At 43.0% G+C, this 7,624-nt stretch overlaps 1 pseudogene; it reads left to right on the top strand.

The window, feature by feature from the left end:
- The first annotated feature begins 4,561 nt into the window (after positions 1–4,561).
- LOC128129124 (uncharacterized) lies at positions 4,562–7,333 on the top strand (annotated as a pseudogene).
- The last annotated feature ends 291 nt before the right edge of the window (positions 7,334–7,624 follow it).

The raw sequence follows: 7,624 nt of genomic DNA, 5'->3' as shown, positions 1-7,624 counted from the left end.
GGTTCCTTAAGGGGCTTCGGTCCTAGAAGAGTTTGGTCCTTATAGAGGGACTTCGGCCCTAAAAGACTATTTTCCAATGTATCTTCCTATTTCAAATGGGTTTTCACCAAGTCAAGTGTCGGATGCTGTGACAACCCGGAACTTCTAACCTATGTAATTGATCCACGTATCAGCACTAAAACTTGAGTTCATTATCTTTTGTTAAATCTTGTGGTTCCATATGGGTGCTCTAGACTTAGTATAATCTAGATATGAGTCTTAGGAAGGGTTGGAGAGTGTTTAGCATCACAAAATCGGGCCAAACTTACCAAGTAAGGTGTGTGCGGCCACACACCCAACCGCAAACACCCTCAACCTCACATCCAACTCAATATATGGATGGATACCCCTTCATTCATTCATTTAGATGTTTCTCTTCCCTCTCTCTACTTTCTCTCTCTATATCATCAACCAAGAACACTTTGAAGGCTTCATATTCGTGATCTACTCCATCTTTAAGCTGATTATAGTGGTAAACACTTGAATCCCAAGCTTAAAACTCATCATGTTCATCATATTCATCGTCCCTTGAAGGTGTACGACCGCACACCTTCATATGGGGGCAGCACACATTCAAAACTCCCAAGTATGAAGAGAAAACACTTCAAAAATCATCATATGGACTCAAATGAGGAGTGTACGGCCGCACACTCCTGTGTACGGCCGCACACACCCTCTGTACGGCCGCACACTTTTGTGTGCAGCCTCACACACACTCCTGGCCGCACTCCCCAACCGCACACTCATTTTCAAGACCATACACCCACTCTAATGCCCATATTTGGCCCTAAACTTGCATAAATCATTAAGTTTGGATCATAAGACACTTATTATTAGTAATTCCAAGCCCTAAGGATATTTTCCCATCAAGTTTAGTCATGAAACACCTTAGGTCTAACTCATTTATGTGTCATCACATGAATAATAGGGGCCATTGGCGTTCAGGGCATCCGTTGACACTCGAACCCTACATTAAGAGGTGAGTTCATACCCCTACTCTTTTTTAATGTTTTTTTCACTGTTTTCAGGGGGGAATACAAGCAAAGGACAAGGAATACTTGTACTCAAAACTTGTTTTACATGTGTTGTGTTCCATATTACATATGATTTTAACATTGATAATCATGACAGATAACAGTTTGAACTTGCAGAACACATTATAGTATTATTTGTGAAAAACATTATAAAATGTTGTATTTTATATTTTCACAAATGGTTTTCCACATTATAACAGTTAAATGCATAACCTTTGAACTTTGAGCATGAAATCTAGTACATTGTTTTGTCCTCGGTAACACTCCATAGAGATACGCGAGTGGAGGATCATCGTTTGTAACAGTATGTTTATGTATTATTACTAGTAAATTTGTTAATCCTATAAATTGGAGACACGTCCTCGGAAACACTCCACAGAGATACGCGAGTGGAGGACCGCCCCCGTAACCAGAATCTCCTGGAGGGAGAGCGTGACTTGAGTGCATAGATATTTACAGGGCTGACTACCCCACACCTGGCTGCTAGCTACAGCCGAACCGAAAGGTTCAAGGGTGATGAAATTCATAAAGTGATGTGGACTTCTTATTGCCATATCTAGTCTATCGTATGGTTATGGAACTCGCAATTTGGATAACAGAGATTTACTTATTAGTAATAATGGGTTAGTAACAAGTTTACTTTACACTTATTAGTTTTATATACATGATAAAACTAATACATTTCACGAGGATAACTAGGTTTTCAGTATACATCTTTTACATTACATCTCAGCTCGGTAACCAACTTTTAGGAAAATATGGGATTTTCCTGGGATATCAGTTGTACATAACCAGAATCGTGAAATAAACCAGATGACTAAACTTTACAATTAAGAAAATATGGGATTTTCTTGGGTGTGTAACTTTTTCAGAAAACGAAAGGAAACTTGTACATTTTCAGAAAACAAAACTACTTATGAACTCACCAGCTTTATGCTAATTTTCAAACTGCTTGTATTCTCAGGTCCACATTAGACAGGTACCCAGTGATCTTTTCTGGTGAAGACGGAGTGCGTAGAAGATGCGTCTTTACTTTTGTTTTTATATACATATGTATAACAATTGTAACACTTGGTTTTCAAACAAATGTAAATTCTAATATGTAATGTAATGTTTGTTTACTTCGCTTACTATGTACATTGGTTTTGATACTCAACATGAAGTCACCTCCACCCCGGAACATTTCCGCCCTGGGTTTCGGGGTGTGACAGATTGGTATCAGAGCCCATGTTTATAGTTAACTAAGTATACCAAACCTTACATGGTATAAGACTATAAACACTAAAGGGGCCTAAGTGCTCTGAACTAAAAGTATACTTTAAAATATAAGTATTTTCAAAAAGTATATAAGTATACCTAACCGTCGAAATCCGTAACTACAAGTAGAACAAAACATAAGTAAATGGGTGTTGTACGCTGCGGTTAAACCTGAGCAGTTATGTAGTCGTGTCTAGGATCAATATAGCCTGGCCAACTATATTCATTCGAGACACGACCAACATGTGCTTGGGAGTGACTGTAGTGTTCGGCATGCCTAAAACTTACCCTAATACCTCAAACATCGAACCATGGTCGTAGCGAATCATGAAATACTATGGGAGTATTTCTCGAGCCAATCCTTTGTAGAAATCCTCATTCAAGCGTTGCTCCTTGAACATTCATTTAGCGATAATTTGTCTGCTTTGATAACTCTTTCCTGCTTTATCGCTTATTCGGAATATATATCTGTCATATCTCTTGATTCAATTCAGAGGACTTACCATCCTCTCTTTCCTGATCTTTATAGATCAAGATGCCACCAAGAAAGAGACCCAGCTCAAAGAACAACAATCCTCCTCCGCCACCACCTCCTCCTCAATTTGACCCTGTGATGTTCCAGGCAGCTGTTACTGCCGCAGTAGCAGCCGCCATGTCTCAAATGAACCCCGGTGGTTCAGTAGGTGGTCCCCAGCCCCAAAACCAAGAAGATAGCCAGGGACACCGAGAAGAGGGTTCCTATAAAGATTTCATGAACGCGAAACCCACGTACTTTGATGGCACTGGAGGTGTCATTTCCCTCACCCGATGGTTCGATAAAATCAAATCTATCTTTGAGATTTGTGCCTGTTCAGAATCTGACAAAGTAAAGTTCGCAGCTTGTACCTTTATCGATAAAGCCCTGACTTGGTGGAATGGCCGAGTCAAATCCCTAACTCTACCTGTAGCCAATGCTATGGGTTGGGGAGCCATGAAAGAACTCCTTCTAGCTGAGTACTGCCCTCGGGGCGAAATACAAAAGTTAGAGCACGAGCTCTGGAACCTGAAGATGAAGAGTTCTGATGTTGCCGCATACACTTCAAGATTTGATGACCTGGCGCTACTCTGTCCGGGATTGGTTACCCCGGAGAATAAGAAGATAGAGAGATTTACTTGGGGGCTGACTCAACCGACAAATAGAAATGTCTTAGCTGCGAGGCCGGATACATATGACAACGCCAAAAACCTAGCCCAAACCTTGATCGAACACAGTGATGATGTTGAGGAAACAACCGCCAACCCTGAACCGACCAAGAGTAGTGGTGAGAAAAGGATGTTTTGGAAGAAGAAGAAGGGCCAATCTTCTCAAGGGTCCTCAAAGAAATAGCAGACAGTAGCAGTTCATGCTACTACTACCCCTGTTGTTGCTGCTTCTGTTGTGGGATCCACAACTCAAGCACCTATTAGTAGGTATACTGGTAACTTTCCCCAATGCGACAAGTGTAAATACCACCATAACCCTAGCCCCTGCCGTGAACTTTCATGCACCAACTATGGTAAAAAGGGGCATACAATCCGATTCTGTAAAGTACCAGCCCAATCAGCCAATCAATCTTCTGGAGTAGGTGTTGGTCAAGCCTACTATAATTCTGGAGAAGTTTAGAACTTCAAGAGAAACTGCCCCTAGAAGGCGACAACTGATAATACCGGGAGAGTCCTAGCCATGGGACGAGAGGAGGCAGTCGCTGATCCCACCGTTTTCTCGGGTACGTTCCTTCTTGATAAATCTTATGCTAGTATTCTTTTCGATTCGGGTGCCGAAAGAAGCTTTGTTAGTCATTCGTTCAAGCATAACCTTAAACATAATCCCCAACCATTAACCGAAACATTTACCGTCGAAATGGCTAACGGTGAGAAAGAAAACGCTAGCGATATCTTCATAGGTTGTACCCTTACGCTGAACGACCATTCTTTTTTCCATTAATCTTATGCCAGTTTCCATAAAGAGCTTTGACGTCATCATTGGCATGGATTGGTTGAGTCCCAATCATGCTGATATCCTTTGTTACGAAAAATCCATCCGTCTCAACCTTCCCTCTGGTCAGACTCTCATGATCTATGGAGATAAGCTGAGCTCCAATCTTCGTATCATTTCCTGCATCAAAGCTCAAAAGCTTCTGCGAAAAGAGTGCCAAGCATTCCTAGCCCATGTCATTAACGAGAAACAGGAAGTTAAAGACCTCGCGAGCATCCCCGAAGTCTGTAACTTTCCTGATGTCTTTCCCGCAGAGCTTCCAGGAATTCCTCCCGAATGTCAAGTTGAGTTTCGCATTGACCTAATTCCTGGAGCTACCCCCATAGCCAAGTCTCCATATCGCTTAGCCCCAGCGGAAATGCAGGAGTTATCCAGCCAACTCAACGAGTTACTCAGCAAAGGGTTCATCAGACCGAGTTCCTCACCCTGGGGAGCTCCGGTTTTGTTTGTGAAGAAGAAATATGGATCCTTCCGGATGTGTATCGACTACCGTGAAATGAACAAGTTAACCGTCAAAAACCGATATCCTCTTCCTCGAATCGATGACCTCTTCGACCAACTTCAGGGAGCTAGCTACTTCTCAAAGATAGAACTTAGGTCAGGGTACCATCAGCTACGAGTTCATGAAAGTGATGTTTCCAAAACAGCTTTCAGGACTCGATATGGACACTACGAGTTCGTAGTGATGCCCTTCGGTCTAACCAATGCACCGGCTGTGTTCATGGACTTGATGAACCAGGTGTATCATCCCTTCTTAGACAAGTTCGTCATTGTGTTCATTGACGACATACTTGTCTACTCCAAAAGTGAAGAAGATCACAAGCAACACTTGAAGTCAGTATTGGAAACCCTTAGATTCGAAAAGCTGAACGCTAAATTTTCCAAGTGTGAATTCTGGATTCGGAAGGTAACTTTCCTCGGTCACGTGGTAAACGAAGAGGCTATTCACGTGGATCCATCCAAGATAAAAACGATAGAGAATTGGTCGGCACCGAAGACACCCACAGAAATTCGTCAATTCTTGGGTCTCGCCGGCTATTATCGGAGATTTATCCAAAATTTTTCCAAAATTGCCAAACCTCTAACCACTCTGACACAGAAAGGTGTACCCTTTTGTTGGAGTGAAAATCAAGAAAATGCATTCCAAACGTTAAAGGGAGCCTTGTGTAATGCACCGGTCCTGTCCTTGCCCGAAGGAACAGAGGACTTCGTGGTTTACTGTGATACCCAGGGATTAGGCTGTGTACTTATGCAAAGGGGAAAAGTGATTGCATATGCCTCGAGACAGCTGAAGGCACACGAAGTAAACTATACCACTCATGACCTAGAGTTAGGAGCCGTAGTCTTTGCACTGAAGATTTGGAGACATTATCTTTATGGAACCAAGTGTACGATCTTCACTGACCATAAGAGCCCGCAACACATCTTCGATCAGAAAGATTTAAACATGAGGCAACGACGATAGGTAGAGCTACTCAGTGACTGTGAGTGCGAGATTCGCTACCATCCCGGCAAGGCAAATGTAGTGGCAGATGCCCTTAGCCGAAAGGAAAATTCGAGTCGCAAGGCGAAGACGCTGACGATGACTATCCATTCCCAATTATCCATGCAAATCCGAGAAGCCCAATTAGAAGCCCTTAAACCTGACGGAGTCTACTGTTTCATGGACCGAATCTGGATTCCAAAGTTCAGAGGATTCAGGGATGTTGTCATGGAGGAAGCACACAAGACTAGATACTCTGTTCACCCAGGTTCGGATAAGATGTACCTGGATCTCAAGAAACAATACTGGTGGCCAAACATGAAAGACGATATCGCAACTTTTGTGGGAAAGTGCTTGACTTGCGCCAAGGTAAAAGTTGAGTACCAGAAACCCTCAGGTCTGCTCCAGCAGCCCGAAATACCCGAGTGGAAATGGGAGATGATTACCATGGATTTCATCATCAAGTTACCCAAATCTCCGAGTGGGTACGATACCATTTGGGTAATTGTTGATCGTTTGACAAAATCCGCTCACTTCATTCCGATCAAAGAATCATTCAAGATGGAAAGACTTACGCGAATCTACATCCAGGAGGTAATTCAATTGCACGGTGTAACTGCGTCCATTATCTCCGATCGAGATAGCAGGTTTACATCGAGATTTTGGCAATCTCTCCAGAAGGCTCTTGGAACTAAACTAGACATGAGCACGACTTACCATCCTCAGACAGATGGACAGAGTGAGAGAACTATCCAAACTCTGGAAGACATGCTGAGAGCGTGTGTCATTGATTTCGGAAAGTTGTGGGACACTCATCTACCCTTGATCGAGTTCTCGTATAATAACAGTCACCATACCAACATCAAGGCTGCCCTATTCGAAGCCCTCTACGGTCGCAAGTGCAGATCCCCTCTGTGCTGGGCTGAGGTAGGGGATACACAGCTAGCCAAGAGTCGATTCCCCGACAGTGCTCTCACTAGTCCTGAAATCATTCGCGAAACCACCGAAAAGATCATCCAAATCCAGGAACGATTGAAATCTTCACGAGATCGCCAAAAGAGTTACGCTGATAACCGACGGAAACCTCTGGAGTTCCAGGTTGGAGACCGTGTCCTGTTGAAGGTCTCGCCCTGGAAAGGCATGGTATGCTTTGGAAAGCATGGGAAACTTAATCCGAGGTACATTGGACCCTTTGAGATCCTCGCCAGGATCGGTCCGGTAGCCTATAAACTCCGATTACCCCATGAGCTTAGTAACATCCACCCTGTTTTCCACGTCTCTAATCTAAAGAAGTGTTTATCCGATGAAACCCTTGTAATCCCTCTTGATGAAATCGAGATCAACGAAAACCTGAACTTCGTGGAAGAACCAATCGAAATCATGGATCGAGAGATCAAACGTATGAAACAAAGTCGCATCCCAATAGTGAAGGTTCGCTGGAATGCCAAGCGGGGACCGAAATTTACATGGGAGCGCAAAGACTTGATGAGACAGAAGTATCCACATCTCTTTCTAAATCCATGATTTGTATCTTAATTCTGAATTTCGGGACGAAATTCTCTCTAACGGGGGGATAATGTGACAACCCGGAACTTCTAACCTATGTAATTGATCCACGTATCAGCACTAAAACTTGAATTAATTATATTTTGTTAAATCTTGTGGTTCCATATGGGTGCTCTAGACTTAGTATAATCTAGATATGAGTCTTAGGAAAGGTTAGAGAGTGTTTAGCATCACAAAATCGGGCCAAACTCACCAAGTAAGGTGTGTGCGACCTCACACCCAACCGCAAAC

This window comes from Lactuca sativa, chromosome 9 (assembly GCF_002870075.4).
Source record: "Lactuca sativa cultivar Salinas chromosome 9, Lsat_Salinas_v11, whole genome shotgun sequence".
Classification (NCBI taxonomy): Eukaryota; Viridiplantae; Streptophyta; class Magnoliopsida; order Asterales; family Asteraceae; genus Lactuca; species Lactuca sativa.
This window is presented reverse-complemented; position numbering and strand designations above follow the sequence as displayed.